General features: G+C 42.0%; 1 pseudogene across 1 annotated transcript in view; it reads left to right on the top strand.

The window, feature by feature from the left end:
- The first annotated feature begins 6,640 nt into the window (after positions 1-6,640).
- Positions 6,641-20,079, top strand: part of LOC308272251 — a 35,943-nt pseudogene continuing 22,504 nt past the window's right edge. The window contains exons 1-2 of the transcript in view: positions 6,641-6,813; positions 8,461-8,521. The product of the transcript in view is annotated as an uncharacterized misc_RNA (transcript). The remainder of the gene's footprint in view (positions 6,814-8,460; positions 8,522-20,079) is intronic.

The raw sequence follows: 20,079 nt of genomic DNA, 5'->3' as shown, positions 1-20,079 counted from the left end.
AGAGGCGACGGCGCCAACGTTGCACTCGGAGAAAGCAACGCGAGGAGAGGAGGAACTCCAGAGTAACTTCTTCCACTTCCCAAACCTGATCACCCCAAACTACACGAACTCAAGACGGGGCACTAAAAGAAAAAGAAAAAAAAAATAAAGGAAACCTAGAGGGGAGTCAAGTATGTTTAAGGAGAATCGTTTATTTTTATAAGAGACCCCGCAGCACAAGGCTCCTAGACTCGTGCGAGAAGAAAAGGGAAGAACAGAAGCGAGCGCGCCGGGTACCCGAGGCCAGCTCCCGGGGTCCTAATCGTTCGCCCCGGGGCGAGCCATTTGCAGCCCTAGCCCTCGCTTCTCATCAGTGCACCGAAGGTCACAGCCCGTCTCCGCAGGGCTCCGGGGAGGATGGAACCGAGATAAAGTTAAAGCTCTGCTGCCCCGAGGGGCGCAGTAACTTCGCTCCTCCTCTCCACGCCCAGCGATTTCTAAGCTCCCGCTCGCTGCGCGGACGGAGGGAAAGCCGCCAGAAAGCGACGTCCAGGTGACACTGGCAGCGGCGTCCGGGTCCCAGGACGGAAAAGGAGGGTCGACAGGGCACGCGCCGAGTCCGCTCTCCCCGCCCCGCCCCGCTTCCTCCTCCCGCGAGCCCACCCCGCCGGAAGCGAGGAGCCGGCCCGCAGCCCGCCGCCGCCGCGCCCGCGCCCTCCCCATCGCCCCCACGGCGGGCGGCCCAGCCCGGGAGCTGGTTACCTGGAGCGAGAGTCCGCCGGAGCGTGCACCGAGCGCTCCGGCCTGCGCTGGAGGTCCCCGCGCGGATGCAGACCTCCCCGCCGCCGGAGCCACGCCCCCGCCTGAGGCCACGCCCCGGACACGCCCACCGCCACGCCCACCGCGCCCGCTCGCCCACCTGAGCGCGGACCCGGGTCGCCTGGCTCCCAAGCTGAGCTCGGGGCGCCCTCTGGGCTCCTACCGAGGGGAGCTGAGACCCAGAGGTCCCCTCCTAGAGCGCCCGGGCTTCTGGATTCTTCCAACAGTGTAAAAGCTAGGTGTGTGCCTGGCGTCTTTTAAAAATTTGTGTTCCTTTTCTGAGAGGCGGAAACACTAGAAGCGTTGCTTGTCTTTTATTTTTATTTATTTATTTTTGGTACTCAGGGGCATTCCACTTCTGGGCTATACCCCCAGCGCTATTTTATTTTTTATTTTTGAAACAGGTGCTTGCCATATTGCGAAGGTTGATCTCGAACCTGCGATCCTTCTGTCTAGCCTCTCAAATATTGGAATTATAGATGTGTGCAACCACGCCCAGCTGTTTATATGCTTTTTTTTTTTTTTTTTTTGCGGGTCTGGGGATGGAACCCAGGGGCATTCGACCTCCGAGCTACACCCCCTGCCCTATTTTTTTATTCTTTATTTTGAAACCGGGTCTTGTTAGGGTCGGAGATGCGCCCCCTTCCCCAAATAACGAAGAACGCACCAAGAATGTAACACACAGGCAGAGTTTTATTGTGCTGCAGCTCTTTGTACTGGCTAGCCAGTGGTCGAAGCTCTTTTACAAGCCCGCCTGTGGTTTGAGGAACTGTCCAGGTGGCTACCAGGGAGTGCCCTGGCCGAGCCAACGTCCAGCCTCACCAACAGAGAGCAAGTGGTCAGAGTCGACCCTGAGCACACTTCAGGCTCTATATTTATAGCCCCTGGAGGGGTGGTTACACACGTCACAGCCCGCCAAAAAGTAGGATACAACCAATCAAATAAAAAGGTAAACAAGTACAACCAATGATTTCAAAAGAAAGCACACACACACTTGAATCACAGCAAATAGTTTTAAAGGACAGCCTTTCTACTTCACCGCCTGCCGAGGAGTGACTTTCTCATTCATGCTTGGTTACTATGGTAACTTTCAGCTCGGCCCATGAGTACCAGGTGTTTTCTTTCGATAAAGCTGTGGCGGGCTTGGGACTCACTTCCAAAAAAAATAGCTTCACTCCCTAAACTACTTTATACTATTTTAAAAATCTCAAACTTTAAAGAAACAACTCTTAGCATCAAGAATTTTGAAAGACAAGTCTATCCTTAAAATAATTTCTAATAGTAACCTAGGTTTTTAAATTAAAACAACTTTTAACATTAAGGTAGCTGGGGCATAAGCGAGCAGTTTCACAGAAGCCAGAACTCAGGCAGTTATCATAAGCAGGAACTTACAAGTTGTACTTTATATTGGCGAGTGGGGTTACCGAAGCAGAAACTTGCAGTTTTATTCTAAGTTAATTCTATATCTTCACATTTTAATTTTATAAGGAGAGGGGAATGTCTCCTCACAGCACTCTTACATGTTTTTGTTACTCTCTTACTTCTACAAGGGTCCTACTTTAATTCTAATATCCTACTCTTATTTCTAATAGATTCCATATACTAATATTGTCAATATCTTAGATTCCTCTTCCTGCATTCCTTCAGTCTCACTGAGTTGCAGAGGGCCTCACTCAGTATCCATGAAACGCGATCCTCGGGTCTCAGCCTCCTGAATGCTGGGATTACAAGCGTGCGCCACCACGCCCGGCTTGTTTATATGCTTTTAAAAATGAAAATATAGCCGGGCGTGGTGGCGCACGCTTGTAATCCCAGCATTCGGGAGGCCGAGATTTGAGAATTACAGTTCGCGGACAGCCTCAGCTACTGAGTGAGGCTCTCTGCAACTCAGTGAGACCCTGTTTCAAAATAAAGAATACAAAATAGGGCAGGGGATGTATTATTAGCTCAGAGGTCAAATGCCTCTGAGTTCCACCCCCAGACCCGCAAAAAAAAAAAAAGAAAAAAATGTTTTATAGCAAAAAATTAAAAAGTTGAAATGATGCTCTGTATGTGTGTGTCTGTGTGTTTACTGGGGATTTAACCCAAAAGATTAAATTTACCTCTGAGCTACATCCTCACACCTTTTTATTTTTTTATTTTTTTATTTTTATTTATTTATTTATTTGGGTGGTACTGGGGTTCCTGGAAGCCCTTCTTCCTCCGGGCTACACTCCCAGACCTATTTTATATTTTTAAAACAGGGTCTCTTACGCCAGCGCGGCTGGCTTCGAACCTGCGCGATCCTCCTGTCTCCGCCTCCCAAGCGCGGGGACAAGCGTGCGCCACCACGCCCGGCCTATTTTTTTATTTTGAAATAAGATTTTGCTCAGTTACCTCAACTGGCCTCCAATCTAGCACTTCCTATCTCAACCTCCCAAGTACTAGGTTTACCTGCAGGCAGTTTGGAGATGACCATATAAGGTGTGTTGTTTTCCAGATAGGCCTTGCCTGCTATATTTAGCATTTTAAAATTCCATAGGGGAGGGGGACTTGGTAGCCAAGCTTGTAATCCCAGTACTTGGGAGGCTGAGACAGGAGCATCACAGCAGTCTCAGCTACTTAGTAAGGTCCTCCACAACTTAATGAGACCCTGTTTCAGAATAAAGAATAAATAAATAAATAATAGTGCTAGGGGTGTATCTTGGAGGTAAAATGCCCCTGGGTTCAGTCACTAGCACCAAAAGAACAGAGAGAGAGAGAGAGAGAGAGAGAGAGAGAGAGAGAGAGAGAGAGAGAGAGAGAGGGAGAGGACATTCTATAGGAGGCTGGGGAATGGCTCAGTGGCCTGAGCTAATGCATAACCATGCAGGAAGCACAATTTCAGAGTTCAAGCCCCCAAAACAACAACAAAAACATCAAATCAAAATAACAGCAAAAACTTCATCATATTCATGTTTATTTTCACAAAAAAAATTAAATTGTAGCTAGGTGTGGTGGTATACACCTGTACTTTTAGTACTTGAGAGGCTGAGACAGGAGGACACATGGTTCGAGGACAGCTTCAGCAACTTTAGACTTTCAGCAACCTAGCAAGACCTTGTTTCAAAATAAAAATAAAAAGTAAGACTAAGGGTATAACTCAGAGGTAGAACGCCCCTGGGTTCAATCCCCAGTACCACAAAAAATTAAAAAATTAAATTATGAAACAATACACAGGCATATGAAAAGTGGATAATGCCTCTTTCTCACCCTCAGAGCATATGAATTTCTATTGGTTATGAAGAACAGCAGAAGCCAAGGACGGAGATGTACACGTGTAATCCCAGTACTTGGGAGGCTGAAACAGGAGGGTTGCAGGTTTGAGGCCAGCTTCAGCCACTTAGTATGGCTGTCAGTAACTTAGCGAGACCCTTTTCCCAAATAAAAGATAAAATAAGGGGATATAGCCCAGAGGCAGAAGGGTTCCACCCCCAGTGCCACACACACATACATACACACACACATCACACAAAAAGCACAACAGAGTCTTCCCTGTAGAAAGAGAAGTGTGTCTATGTCTTCTGTTGGGTTTTTACCTCCTGGAAAGGAACAGTGTTTTCTACTTCACATCATTTATCTTTCAACACACAGATATTGAAGAAACTGAAGGAACTAACTCCAGACACATCAGCTGTCAGGGTGAAGCTGAGACCTTGGGAGTAGGCGTGTTTCTCTGTAACAGGTAAGCTTGCCTGCTGTCCATCTGCCTGGCCAAAGGAGACCATTCCTCAGAGCTCACCCTGACTGTAGAGGGCAGGGCTGGGCTGGCCTGGAGGGAAACACTGGGACTCTGCGGCTCACTCTCTTGGGCTTTAGACTTGCCTGCTAAAACTTCACCCAAAGATGCGCAGGGACCACAGTGCCTGCTAAGTGAGTATAAATGAGCCATGCCATGGAAACCGCACTGGTTTCTTGTTAACCCCACTGCCCTTTCTGTTAAGCTCAGACCTTTTCTATGCTTTACACTTTTAAGAGAATTGCTTGAAACACTTCTCAGTCCCTGCCCCACACCACTTTCACCCCCAAGCTATGTTACTGGGTTAGTAGCACATCCCAGGCTACCTGCAACAACAGTCTTATGGGTGTTAATAATCTGTTCCTGGAGGAAGCTAAGTTTGAACTTAATCTTTTGGCCCAGACTTTGTCCTTGGGAAAAAATTCTTTGCTGACTGAGTCTCTCACAAGCCATCGCACACCTGTTTTAGTTAATAATGCTTATACATAACATTCCAATTACACATATTGATCCAAATCTTAAAAGAATTTTTTGAAGAAGATGCTATTCATACTTCATGGGGGGCTTAGGCGCTTGTGGCCCCTGACCGAGCTTTGGCTCAAGGTCAGCAGGAGATGCTCTAGCAATTTTCATCATGGAAACAAAAGTATGGACCCAAAATATCTTCTGCAGAAAACACCGAATTTGCATTTCAGTCCAAACTAGAAAAAAGTATCTGTAATTTTTTTTCCATCTATCTATCCCTAACCCCCATGATGGTATTTACTATGGACAAAAATAATATTTTTAAATATCTTAAAGCCATTGTAAAGGCAAATATGCTGTGAAAACCCTCAATAATGCATTTTAAGAATTGGAGTTTGAAGATATTGCCTATTACTTTTTTTCACTAGAATAATCCATCTTTATTTGACTTGATTCTTTTCTTCCTGGGTTTATATGAAATATATTTTGAGTTTGTTTCAAATCATTAATGCATAATATCCCTTCAAGAAAACCTTATTTATTTATTTATTTATTTAGTGCTAGGAGTAGAATCCAGGATCTCATGCACAAGGGTCAAGCGCTCTACCACTGAGATGCATCCCCAGTCCATTTTATTTTGAGGCAGGGTCTTCCTAAGTTGCAGAGGCTGGCCTTGAACTTTTGATCCTCCAGACTCAGCCTCCAGAGTCCCTGAGATTATGGTCACGCACCACTGCACTCCATTCTCCCTCAACCCTTAAAAACACAGGACTTAATTTAAAAAAAAAAAAAAAAGGGTAGTTTAAATTTGTGACTGGAAGCCGGGTGTGGTGGTGCATGCTTGTAATCCCAGCATTTGGGAGGCTGAGATGGGAGGATCGCAGTTTGAGGACAGCTCAGCTACTTAGTGAGGCCCTTTGCAACTCAGTGAGACCCTGTTTCAAAATAAAGAATAGAAAATAGGGCTGAGGGTGTGGCTCAGAGGTAGAATGCCCCTGGGTCCCATCCCCAGTACTACACAAAAAATTATAATTAATAAATTTGTGACTGGAACAACACGCTGGGACTTTAAATGTGTGTTGTGAAAGCAGTGCTGATGCCTATCGCTGTTTGTAGCATATAATACTTCATTTAATCTGAACACTGATGAATGTGACCATGTGCGTGTGTGTGTGTGTGTGTGTGTGTGTGTGTGTGTGTGTGTGCCAAAATAGATGACTGAACCCAGGGCATTCTACCGCTGAGCTACACTTCCAGCCCTGTTTTTTATCCTTTAAATTGAAACAGGGTCTCACTAAGTGGCCATGAGCCTGTGATCCTCCTGTCTCAACCTCCTAAGTACTGGATCATAAGCATGCACGGCCACACCTGGCTTAATGTATATTATTTTGATAAGAAAATTAATTTCAAGATCCAAACAGTGGGTTTATAGGCCAGCCTTTAGAATCTATCTCATTTGTCAGTTGGCTACTACCTGTACGCTTAAATGAATCCGTTTGTTTGTCTCTTGGATACCTGTAAAGCATAAATCTAATTTACTTGTATTAATTACTGCAATAACCTATGCCCATAAATCAATGCAAGCAGTTCAGAAGGAATTTCTGGATGGCTTAGGAGTGCATGAGTCAGGATCCAGTCAGAAAACAGAAATCCAGCTATATTCGACAGAGAATGTCAAGAATCGCCAGATACGAAGGGTTGGAAGGCAGCAAGGGCTGTAACCAAGGGAGCGGCTACGGGAAGCAGCAGCCTCAGAGGACAGGGGACGCGGGGCTGTCAGAACCTCAGAGCTGGTGAGCTACCCCTGGAGCTGGGCCTCAGAGGGGAGTGGGCCCTGGTCCATGCAGTTATTTCTTTTGTGTGTGGTACTGGGGGTTGAACCCAAGGACATCCTATCTCCAAGCTATACCCCAGTTCTATTTTATTTTTATTTTGAATCAGGGCCTAAGTTGCTAAGGCTGGCCTCAAACCTGAAATTCTCCTGCCTCTGCCTCCCAGCTATTGGGAATATAGGCACATGCTACCATGTCCACTTCTTCTTCCCTTCCTTCCTCCTTCCCTTCCCTTTCCTTTCCTTTCCTTTCCTTACCTTACCTTTCCTTTCTATAGTACTGGTGATTGAACCCAGGGCATTCTACATCTAAGGTATACCCCCCCCATCTGTTTTAATTTTTTTGTTTTGAAATGGTCTCCACTGGGCGTGGTAGCACACACTTATAATCCCAGTACTTGGGAAGCTGAGACAGGAGGATCACAGGTTCGTGGCCTGCCTCAGCTACTTAAGCCCTTCACAACTTAGTGAAACCCTGTTTCAAAATAAAAAATAAAATAAAATAGGGCTGAGGGTGTAGCTCAAATCCTCAGTATCTCTGTCTTCTCTCTCTCTCTCTCTCTCTCTCTCTGTCTCTGTCTCTCTGTCTTTCCCTCTCTCTTTCACACACACACACACACACACACACACACACACACACACACATACACACACCAAACAGGGTCTCACTAAATTGCTGAGTCTTCCTATATTGCTGAGGCTGTCTTAGCCTCCCAAGTACTGGGATTTTAAGCTAACACCACCACAATGGCTGCATTTACTCATTATTATGAAGATTCCTGTGCCTTATAGGCTTTTCTTATATCTCTTCCAAAAAAAAATTTAGTATAGTGTACCCTCCTATACCATAATTGCAACAAATATATAATTTAAAACACTTTAATTTTATATATACTTTTTTATTCTTAAGAACAAAAAAGTTGTGGGTGTGCTGGAATGAGACACGGGGACACAGGGTGTGCTGCTTGCTGGGCTGGGGACACCTCAGTTGGTCCTTCAACAGTCCCCAAGTGTACATTCCTCAGGTCCAGTTGAATTGGAGGTGGCTGAAGATCCATCTGGGGCTGCCACACAGCTTTGGGGGTGCTCTGGTCCTTTTAGAGATGTGCTGCAGGCCACTACCTTTAGAGGGATGTTGATACAGGGGCCACCATGCCAGCAGGCAGCCCTGACTCCGGGTCTTCAGTGGACAGGGCAGGGCCTGGCATAGCATCCTCTGCAGGAATGCTGAGTGGGACCTGTCCCTGGTCCTGGGAGTACCTGGGGGCAGAGTTAAAGGGACTGAGATCCAGCCTGACTGCTCCAGTTTCTATTGGGGAAACCAAGGACCCCCAATGTCAAGATCCATAGGGAGGTATGGGAGGGAGTTCTACATTACCTGTTGCCAAACCACCCCCATGGCTGCTGGAGTGGAGGCAGCGGACCTGGCAGGGTCTCCTGGGGAGGGTCTCAAGGCTGAGGAGGGGGTGGCAGCAGAGGCCAGTGTGCTGGCAACACTGATTTCAGGACCAAGGCCTTCCTCTGGTTGCTTCAGGTCGGGTCTCCGTTTCTGCTCCAGAATGTCTCCTGTAATTCTATTTTCTGCAGAGAACTTGCGCTTTCCCTGCAGGGCTGCCGATTCAGAGGCGTCAGAGTGCCCAGGTGTAGTGTGTTCGCTCCCCTCTGCTCTGGTAGTCTCGCACTCCCCCACCACCCAGTGGGAAAAAAGTCTGAGTTCTTCTGTTGCAAAATTCTACTTTCTCTTGTCCTCTTCCATCTTATTTTTCTTTGGTTAAACATATTCCAAGGAAGCACCAAAAAGGACGAACTTCCCAAATCAGCAGTGTAGTTTTCAAATGATTTTGTGATAAAGGAATAGGGTAGAGTGCAAAGACCAGGCCTCACAACGAACAAATTTTGAGCAGTGAGTTCTGTGTCGAGCATGGAGTCTGACAGTCTAATACCCTAACTCCATGCTCTTTGAATTTCAAATTCAAATTCTGTAAAAAGGAAAAAAGAAAAAGAAAAGATAGGAAAAAGAAAAAAAAACTAGAAAAATAGAAGGAGTATGCCACCTTGTGGATAAACAAAGAATGGATTTTTGATTTTTTTTTTTCAGTACCAGAGATGGAACTCACAGGCATTGTACCTCACAGCCACACCCACAGCCCTCTTTGTTTGTTTGCTTGCTTGTTTGTTTCTCTGCTCTCCATTAATTTTTTTAATTTTTTATTGCTTCATTGTATTTATACATCATATTGGGGTAAAAAAAACTTGTGTGGACATATATGTACACGTCGCTCATTTAGCCCCTACCCAATTCCCACCCCATTCCCTCCCCATCCCTCCTTCCCATACTTGGCTTAGTGGATGACTTCGATATGCTTAAGTACATTGTGTGTTTTAGAGAATTTCCTTCTTCCCCCCTCCCATCCCCTCATTTATTTTTATTTTATTTTATTTTTTTTAGCTTTTTAAATTTTTGTATAGAATAGGAAGTACATTCAAGGTCAAATAAAAGTTGTCTTCTTTCTTTATAAATTTTACCATTTTTAGTTACTTTTCATTCACAATTTGTTGTAACTTTTGCTTCCTTTAAAGAGATATTTAGGCTGTTCAAGAGTCTAGTTGACTTTAATTAGTGTCCCCTGGGAATAATCTTTTTTTTTTTAAGATTTCTTTTTTTTAATTTATTTTTTATTGGTGCAATGTATTCATACATCATAGTGGTATAAAGAAAATACTTTTGTAGACATACATGCACATCTCGCCCAGTTAGCCCCTACCACGATCCCCACCCCATTCCCTCCCCATCCCTCCTTCCCACGCTTGGCTTACTGGTTGACATCTAGTATTATAGCAATTTATACAATATTAACATTGATAATCTCACAAAACAGTTTCATTTGTCTGATACCATGCTTTTGATGACTTAAAGATAACATTTCAATATTTCTTTTTGCTTTCTTTCTTACCAGAGAATATTTTTTCTTTTTTTTTTAAGTGAAACTATCATACATTTATTTATTTATTTTTCAGAAAAAAATCTATCCTGATATGGAATATGGACTCTAGATACCCAAAACAGTCTCAAAGAAGAACAAAGCTAGAAGATGTATATTTTCTGACTTCAAACCATATAAAGCTACAATAATTGAAACAGTGTAGTACTGTTCTAAAGGCAGATATATAAACCATTGGAGCTAAATAAAAGCCTAGAGATAAATTCTTCCATACATTGTCAAGTTATTTTTGACAAGGTTTCCATGAACTTTTGGTGGAGGAAATACTAGTCTTTTAACTAAATATTGTTGAAAAATAATAATAAATGAAAAAGAATAAAAGTGGACCCTTACCTAACATATATACAAATATTAACTCAAAATAGATAAAAGACCTAAATATAAATCTTAATACTATAAGCTTTTAGAAGAAAATCTGGGTCATAAAACCTCACAACATTGAAATTGGAAGTGATTTCTTGGATATGATTTCAATGGCACAGGCAACAAAAGAGTAAATAAACTCCCTAAAAAATAAAAAAAATATTGTATATCCAAAGACAATGTAAACAGAGTAAAAAGTTGCTGATCCTCTTCCAAGAGTTCCTCCTATGACCCATTTCTCCCTAACTCTCACATATTAGGGAAAGCATCTGATTTCTTATTTTTTGTGCCTGACTAATCTCACTTAGCATAATGTCCTCCAGTTCCATCCATTTCCCTGAAAATGATGTAATTGAGTTTTTTTTTATGGCTGAGTAAAATTCCATTGTGTACATATCCCACAGTTTTGTAATCCATTCATCTGTTGATGGACATCTTGGCTGGTTCCATAGTTTGGCTATGGTGAATTGTGCAGCTATGAACATAGATACACATGCATTAGTTTGGTAGTTTGGTTTACTTTCTTTTGGGTAGATACCCAACAGTGGTATTGCTGGATCAAATGGAAGATTTGTTCCCATTCTTCTGAGGATTCTCCATACTGTTTTCCAAAGTGGTTGCACTAATTTGCAATCCCACCAACAATGTCTTAGAGTTCCCACTTCTCCACATCCTCGCCAGCATCTGTTGTTGTTTGTGTTTTGAATGATGGCCATTCTAGTTGGAGTTAGGTGAAATCTCAGGGTAGTTTTGACTTGCATCTCTCTGATTGCCAGGGATGTTGAGCATTTTTTCATGCATTTATTGGCCATTTGAATTTCTTCTTTTGTAAAGTGTCTATTTAGTTCATTTGCCCATTTTGTTATTGGATGCTTTGTTTTCTTAGTGTTGAGTTTCTTGAGTTCTCTGTATATTCTAGATATTAGTCCTCTATCAGTGGTGTAGGTGGCAAAAATCTTCTCCCATTCTGTTGGCTCTCGATTGAGGTTCTTGATAGTTTCCTTTGCTGAACAGAAGCTCTTCAGTTTCATGCAATCCCATGTATTGATTCTCCTTTTAATTTGTTGTGCCTTTGGGGTCTTGTTGAGGAAATGTTTGTCTGTGCCTATGTGTTGTAGTGTTGGACCTATGCCCTCTTCAAGGAGCTTCAAGGTCTCTGGTTTAATTTCCAAGTCTTTGATCCATCGTGAGTTGACTTTTGTACAGGGTGAAAAAGTGGGATTAACATCCAATTTTCTGCATATGGTTAACCAGTTTTGCCAACACCATTTGTTGAAGAGGCTATCTTTTTTCCAGTGTATGTTTTTGGCCCCTTTATCAAAAATCAATTGGCTGAAAGTGTGTGGACTTGTTTCTGGGTCTTCTATTCTGCTTCACTGGTCTATATATCTGTTCTTTTGCCAGTACCATGCTGTTTTTATTACAATGGCTTTGTAGTATAGTTTAAAGTCAGGTATTGTGATTCCTCCTGCATGGTTTTTGTTGCTGAGAACTACCTTGGCTATTCTGGGCTTTTTGTTATTCCAGATAAATTTAAGGACTGATTTTTCTATGTCTGTGAGGAATGATCTTGGTAGTTTAATGGGCATTGCATTAAATCTGTAGATCACTTTTGGGAGGATGGCCATTTTAATGATATTAATTCTGCCAATCCATGAACATGGAAGGTCTTTCCATCTTCTAAGATCTTCTTCGATTTCTTTTTTCAGTGTTTTATAATTTTCTTTGTAGAGATCTTTTACCTCCTTTGTCAAGTTTATTCCTAGGTATTTTATTTTTTTGTGGGAGATCCTGAGTGGAAGTGTTTTCTGAATTTCTTTTTCAGTGGATTTATGGTTGGTGTACAGGAAAGCTTCTGATTTTTTAAGATTGATTTTGTATCCCGATACCTTGCTGAATTTGTTGATCAGTTCTATAAGCCTTTTGGTTGAGTTTGTTGGGTTTTCTAAATATAGTATCATGTCATCTGCAAATAGTGAAAGCTTAAGTTCTTCTTTTCCTATTTGTACTCCTTTGATTTCCTTTTCTTGCCTTATTGCTCTGGCTAGAGTCTCTAGTACTATATTGAAGAGAAGTGGTGATAGTGGACATCCTTGTCTCGTTCCAGTTTTTAGGGGGAATTCTTGAAGTTTTTCCCCATTTACTATGATGTTGGCAGTGGGCTTATTGTAGATTGCCTTACTAATGTTGAGATATGTTCCTTCTATTCCAATTCTCTGCAGTGTTTTTATCATAAATGGGTGTTGAATTTTATCAAATGCTTTTTCAGCATCTATTGAGATGATCATGTGGTTTTTGTCTTTGATTCTGTTTATATGATGAATTACATGGATTGATTTTCGTATATTGAACCAGCCTTGCATCCCTGGGATGAACCCTACTTGGTCATGGTGAATGATTTTCTTGATGTGGTTTTGAATGCGTGTTGCTAGTATTTTGTTTAATAGTTTTGCATCCAAGTTCATCAGAGATATAGGCCTGTAGTTTTCCTTCCTTGAACTGTCTTTATTCGGTTTGGGTATTAGTGTGATGTTGGCTTCATAGAATGTATTTGGGAGAGTCCCGGTTTTTTCTATTTCCCGAAATAGTTTGAGTAGTATTGGGATTAGTTCTCCTATAAAGGTTTTATAGAATTCACTTGGGAAACCATCTGGTCCTGGGCTTTTCTTTGATGGTAAGCTCTTTATTGCTATTTCAATCTCTTTGATTGTTATTGGTTGCTTTAAGTGTTCTATATCTTCTTGACTCAGTTTAGGAAGCTTGTATTTATCTAGGAAGTTGTCGATTTCCTCCAGATTTTCCATTTTGTTGGAGTATAGTTTTTCAAAGTAGTTTCTGATAATCCTCTGGATTTCTACGCTGTCAGTAGTAATGTCTCCTTTTTCATCCCTTATCTTCATAATTTGGGTTGATTCTCTCTTTTTTTAAGTTAGGTTGGCTAGTGGTTTATCAATCTTGTTAATTTTTTCAAGAAACCAGCTTTTGGTTTTGTTGATTTTCTGTATTGTTTTTTTATTCTCTATTTCGTTAATTTCTGCTCTAATTTTAATAATTTCCCGTTTTCTGCTAGCTTTGGGGTTCAATTGTTCCTGCTTTTCAAGGGCTTTGAGGTGTGTCATAAGGCTATTTATTTGAAGATTTTCTGTTTTTCTTATGTGAGCACTCAGTGCTATAAATTTTCCTCTTAATACTGCCTTCAAAGTGTCCCAGAGGTTTTGATATGTTGTTTCTTTATTTTCATTTGTTTCTAGAAATTTCTTGATTTCACCTCTTACATCTTCTATGACCCATTCTTCATTCAGAAGTGTGGTGTTCAGTCTCCACATGTTTATGTTGTTTCTCTGGGTCTTCTTATAGTTGATTTCTAGTTTCATTCCATTATGGTCTGAAATGACACAGGGAAGTATGTAACATTTTTTAAATTTGCTAGTGCTCATTTTGTGTCCCAGGATGTGAACTATTTTGGAGAAGGTTCCGTGAGCAGCTGAGAAAAATGTAAACTCTGCTGTAGTTGGGTGAAATATTCTATATGTGTCCAACAGGTCCATTTGGTTAATGGTGTTCTTTAGTTCTGAGACATCTTTACTGACCTTTTGTCTGGAAGATCGGTCTAGTATTGTGAGAGGTGTGTTGAAGTCTCCCAGTATTATTGTGTTGGGATTTATGTGTGGCTTCATGTCACAAAGAGTTTGATTTATGAAAGTAGCTGCCCCTATGTTTGGGGCATAGATGTTGATTATTGTTATTTCCTCTTGCTGGACTATTCCTTTTACCAGTAAAATGTGACCTTCTTTGTCTCTTCTAATAAGTTTGGGTTTGAAGTCTAACTTGTCTGATATCATAGTTGCTACTCCTGCTTGTCTTCGAGTACCATTAGCATGGATTACTTTGCTCCAGCCCTTTACCTTGAGTTTTTTCCTATCTTTACTTGTGAGGTGTGTTTCTTGTAAGCAGCAGATGGATGGATTCTGGCTTTTAATCCATTTTGCCACTTTATGTCTTTTTATTGGGGAGTTGAGGCCGTTTACATTCAGTGTGATTATAGAGAGATAATTTTTAATTCCAAACATGTTAAGATCTTATTTCTGTTTGAGATACTGTTTATTCTTCTTTGCTTAGTTGTCTGCTGGATGGGAATTCTTGTTTCTTTGGTTCTGGCGTGAATTACCCATTTCCTCTTTGCAGTTAATCTCCTTGAGTATTTTCTCTAGCGCTGGTTTTGAAGACATAAATTCCTTCAGTTGCTGTTTGTCATGGAAGCTTCTTATTTCCCCATCTAATTTGATGGATAGTTTTGCTGGGTAGGAAATTTTTGGCTGGAAGTTGTTTTCTTTCAGAGTTTGGAATATGTTACTCTGTGCCCTTCTGGCTTTCATAACTTGGTTTGGGAAGTCTGGAGTGATTCTAATTGGTTTGCCTCTGAATGTCACGTGGCCTTTTGTTTTTGTTGCCTTTAAGATTCTCTCCTTGGCTTCCACATTAGTCATTTTGACAATTATGTGGCGTGGGGATCCTCTTCTCTGATCCTGTCTAAAGGGAGTTCTATAAGTTTCCTGGACCTGTGTATCGACCTCTTGCTCTATGTTTGGAAAATTTTCTGCTATTACTTCCTTGAAGAGATTGTTGATCCCTTTGGTTTCACCTTCTTTTCCCTCCTCTATTCCAATTATTCTTAGGTTAGCTCTCTTGAAATGGGCCCATATTTCTTCAATGTCAGATTCCTGCTGTCGGGTTTTTTTTTTTCTAAATTAGCAACTATGCGTTCATTTTTAGAATGATCATCTTCAAGAAGCGAGATTCTATTCTCCATGTGGTCTAATCTGTTGTTTATACTTTGAATTGAGGCCTTTACTTCATTAATTGCATCCTTTATCTCTTTTTGACTCTCTCTAAATTCTTTTCGAAAGTCCTCTATTATTTCTAAAGTTATTTTCCTAATTTGATCTTCTAGAGATCTTTGGGTTTCTGTGTTATCAGATTCTGATGTTGTGGTGTTGTTGGCATTCACTGCTCCATTGTTATTTCTCTTTCCCATGATTTTGGAAGTTTGTGCCTTCTCTGGGTTCTTCCCTGAGTCACTACGAGTTCACTTAAGATGCTCTGGATCTCTAGTCTATGGTATCTCAGTCACCACTACTCCTTTACTGTGTTGTATCACAAAGTCTCAGACCCAGGGAGTCAATCAAGGCTGCTTAGACCGTGGGGGGTGCCAAGTTGGGCGTTCTCCAGTGGGGAGTTGTGACTATGGTATGATATCTCTGCCACTGCCACTCCCCCACTGGGCTGCACTGCTAAAATCTCAGACCCAGGGAGACTTTCTGCGCAAGTCCCTGGGAGTGCAGTACTGGGATTTCTCCCCTAGGGGCCGCAATTTGACTCACGGTTGTTGAGTGCGCTGATGGAGCTGTAGTGAACTCGGTGGATTCGCTGCTGCCGCCACTGGCAATATGGCACCCCTGCCACGCCCTCGGCCGTGATGCGGTGTATTTCTTCTCTGGTTTTGAACTCTGCTCTGAGTCCTTGCCAGTTGTGCTGCGCCCAGCCCTTGGGAGCTTTAGATGTTCCCTGCACCAACAAAACTGCTGACTGCCGCCCGGCTGTTCAGCACCTGCTCACCTCGGCTCGCTGTCCACCCCTCCTCTCAGGCGCCTGGTGGCTGGTTGAGTGGGTTGGTCTAGGGCCGTCTGGTGAACTCACCGCTGCCGCCAGCAGTAAGACGCTGCTTCTGCATCCTAGGCCGCGAGGCCAGAGTACCTCCTCTCTGGATTTGAGCTCTGTTTTCAGTCTCCCTCCTCTCTGGAGCCTGGTGTTGCTAGGGGAGATGTAGGCCGCGCCGCTCCGGCCTCTCTGCGCCGCGGCTCTGGCTGCTCCGCACCACGGTTCTTGCCGCTCCAGCTGCTCCGGCCGCTCTGCACTGCGGCTCTGGCTGCTCTGCACCGTGGGTCTGGCCACTCCGACCGCTCCGGCCGTTCCGCGACGCGGCTCTGGCTGCGCTGTTCTGGCCGCTCCGCTCCGGCTGCTGTGGCCACTCCGCTCAGCTGTTCTGGCCACTCTGCTCCGGCTGCTCCGGCCGCTCCACTCCGCGGCTCCGGCCACTCCACGCCACCGCTCCAGCCAATCTGCGCTGCAGCTCTGACTGCTCCGGCTGTTCTGGCCTCTCTGCTCGGCTGCTCTGGCCGCTCTGCTCAGCTGCTCGGAACCGCGACTCCAGCTGCTCTGTACCGCGGGTCTGGCCACTCTGGCCGCTCCGGCCATTCCGCGCCGCGGCTCTGGCTGCTCCCCCATCCCCTCATTTAGATTGCCTTATTTGCTCCTCCATAGGATTCCCTTTTTCATCTAGAGTTCCTCCTATGATCCATTTCTCCTTAGCTTTCACATATTAGGGAGAGCATCCGATTTCTTATTTTTTGTGACTGACTAATCTCGTTTAGCATAATGTCCTCCAGTTCCATCCATTTCCCTGTAAATGATGTAATTGTGGTTTTTTTATGGCTGAGTAAAATTCCATTGTGTGCATATCCCACAGTTTTGTAATCCATTCATCTGTTGATGGACGTCTTGGCTGGTTCCATAGTTTGGCTATGGTGAATTGTGCAGCTATGAACATAGATACACATGCATTAGTTTGGTAGTTTGGTTTACTTTCTTTTGGGTACATACCCAGAAGTGGTATTGCTGGATTGAATGGTAGATTTGTTCCCATTCTTCTGAGGATTCTCCATACTGTTTTCCAAAGTAGTTGCACTAATTTGCAATCCCACCAACAATGTTTTAGAGTTCCCACTTCTCCACATCCTTGCCAGCATTTGCTATTGTTTGTGTTTTGAATGATTGCCATTCTAGTTGGAGTTAGGTGAAATCTCAGGGTAGTTTTAATTTGCATCTCTCTGATTGACAATGATGTTGAGCATTTTTTTTTCATGCATTTATTGGCCATTTGAATTTCTTCTTTTGTGAAGTGTCTGTTTAGTTCACCTGCCCATTTTTTTTATTGGATTGTTTTTTTTTAGTATTGAGTTTCTTGAGTTCTCTGTATATTCTAGATATTACTCCTCAATCAGAGGAATAGGTGGCAAAAATCTTTTCCCATTCTGTTGGCTCTCGGTTGAGCTTCTTGACAGTTTCCTTTGCTGAACAGAAGCTCTTTAGTTTCATGCAATCCCATGTATTGATTCACCTTTTAGTTTGTTGTGCCTTTGGGCTCTTAATTGAGAAAGTTTTTATCTGTGCCTGTGTGTTGCAGTGTTGGACCTATGCCCTCTTCAAGGAGCCTCAAGGTCTCTGGTCTAATTACCAAGTCTTTCATTCATCTTGAATTGACTCTTGTGCAGGGTGAGAAAGTGGGACTAATTTCCATTTTTCTGCATATGGTTAACCAGTTTTGCCAACACCATTTGTTGAACAGGCTATCTTTTTTCCAGTGTATGTTTTTGGCCCATTTGTCAAATATCAATTGGCTGAAAGTGTGTGGATTTGTTTCTGGGTCTTCTATTCTGCTCCATTGGTCTATGTATCAGTTTTTGTGCCAGTACAAAACTGTTTTTATTTCAGTTGCTTTGTAGTATAGTTTAAAATCAGGTATTGTAGTTCCTCCTGCATGGTTTTTGGTGCTGAGAACTACTTTGGCTATTCTGGATTTTTTGTTGTTACAAATGAACTTAAGGACTCATTTTTCTATGTCTGTAAGGAATAATTTTGGTAATTTAATGGGCATTGCATTAAATCTGTAGATCACTTTTGGAAGTATGGCCATTTACATTAATTAATTAATTAATAATTAATTAATTTTTGGTGGTATTGGGGTTTCTGGAAGCCCTTCTACCTCCGGGCTACACTCTCAGACCTTTTTTTTTTTAAATTTGGAAACAGGGTCTCTTAAATCAGCGAGGCTAGCTCTGAACCAGCACAATCCTCCAGTCTCCACCTCCCAAGTGCGGGGATTACAAGCATGGGCCACCACGCCCGGCGGAAGTATGGCCATTTTAATGATATTTATTCTGCCAATCCATGAACATGGAAGATCTTTTCATCTTCTAAGATCTTCCTCGATTTCTTTTTTCAATATTTTATAATTTTCTTTGTAGAGTACTTTTACCTCCTTGGTTAAATTTATTCCTAAGTATTTTATTTTTTGTGGGAGATCCTGAGTGAAAGTGTTTTCTGAATTTCTTTTTCAGTGGATTCATGGTTGGTGTACAGAAAAGCTTCCGATTATTTTAGATTTATTTGTATCCAGACACTTTGCTGAATTTGATCAGTTCTATAAGCCTTTTGGTTGAATTTGTTGGGTTTTATAAATATAGTATCATGTCATGCAAAAGAAAGTTTGAGTTCTTCTTTTCCTATTTGTACTCCTTTGATTTCCTTTTCTTGGTTATTGTTCTGGCTAGAATCTCTAATACTATATTGAAGAGAAGTGGTGATAATGGACATCCTTGTCTTGTTCCTGTTTTTAGGGGGAATTCTCGAAGTTTTTCCACATTTAATATGATGTTGGCTGTAGGCTAATTGTAGATTGCCTTTATGACGTTGAGATAGGTTCCTTCTATTCCAGTTCTCTGCAGTGCTTTTATTATAAATGGATGTTGGATTTTATCACATGCTTTTTCAGCGTCTGTTGAAATGATCATGTAATTTTTGTCTTTGATTTTGTTTATATGATAAATTATATGGATTGATTTTCATATGTTGAACCAGCCTTGCATCCCTGGGATGAACCCTACCTGGTCATAATGTATGATTTTTTTTATGTGGTTTTGAATGCGTGTTGCTAGTATTTTGTTTAATAGTTTTGCATCCAAGTTCATCAGAGATATAGGCCTGTCATTTTCCTTCCTTGAACTGTCTTTATTTGGGTTTTGGTATTAGTGTGATGTTAGCTTCATAAAATGTATTTAGGAGAATCCCACTTTTTTCTATTTCACAAAATAGCTTGAGGAGTATTGGGGTTAGTTCTTCTATAAAGGTTTTATAGAATTCACTTGGAAAACCTGGGCTTTTCTTTGATGGTAATCTCTTTATTGCTGTTTCAATCTCTTTGATTGCTATTGGTTGGTTTAAATTTTCTATATATTCTTGACTCAGTTTAGGAAGGTTGTATTCATCTAGAAAGTTGTCAATTCCCTCCAGATTTTCCATTTTGTTGGAGTATAGTTTTTCAAAGTAGTTTCTGATAATACTCTGGATTTCTACGCTGTCATTAGTAATGTCTCCTTTTTCATTTCTTATATTTATAATTTGGGTTGATTCTCTTTTTTTTATAGTTAGTTTGGCTAGTGATTTATCTATCCTGTTAATATTTTCGAGAAACCAGCTTTTGGTTTTGTTGATTTTCTGTATTGTTTTTTATTTTCTATTGTGTTAATTTCTGCTCTGATTTTAATAATTTCCTGTCTTCTACTGGTTGTACCTGTTTTTCAAGGGCTTTGAGGTGTGTCGTTAGGTTATTTATTTGAAGATTTTCTGTTTTTCTTATGTGAGCACTCAGTGCTATAAAATTTTCTCTTAAATCTGGGCGTGGTGGCTCACGCTTGTAATTCCCGTGCTTGGGAGGCTGAGACAGGAGGATTGCACAGGTTCGAAGCCAGCCTCAGCTACTTACTGAGGCTCTCAGCAACATAGTGATACCCTGTTTTCAAATAAAATAGAAAATAGGTCTGGGAGCATAGCCCGGAGGTAGAAAGCCTCTGGGTTCCACCCCCAGTACCACAAAAAAAAAAAAAAAAAAAAAAAATTCCTCTTAATACTGCCTTCAAAGTGTCCCAGAGGTTTTGATATGTTGTATCTTTATTTTCATTTGTTTCTAGAAATTTCTTGATTTCACCTTTTACGTCTTCTATGACCCATTCTTCATTCAGAAGTGT

This window comes from Muscardinus avellanarius (genome assembly GCF_963383645.1).
Source record: "Muscardinus avellanarius genome assembly, chromosome: 13".
NCBI classification, from domain to species: Eukaryota; Metazoa; Chordata; class Mammalia; order Rodentia; family Gliridae; genus Muscardinus; species Muscardinus avellanarius.
Note: the sequence above shows the minus strand (reverse complement) of the source record. Positions and strands in the feature narration are given on the sequence as shown.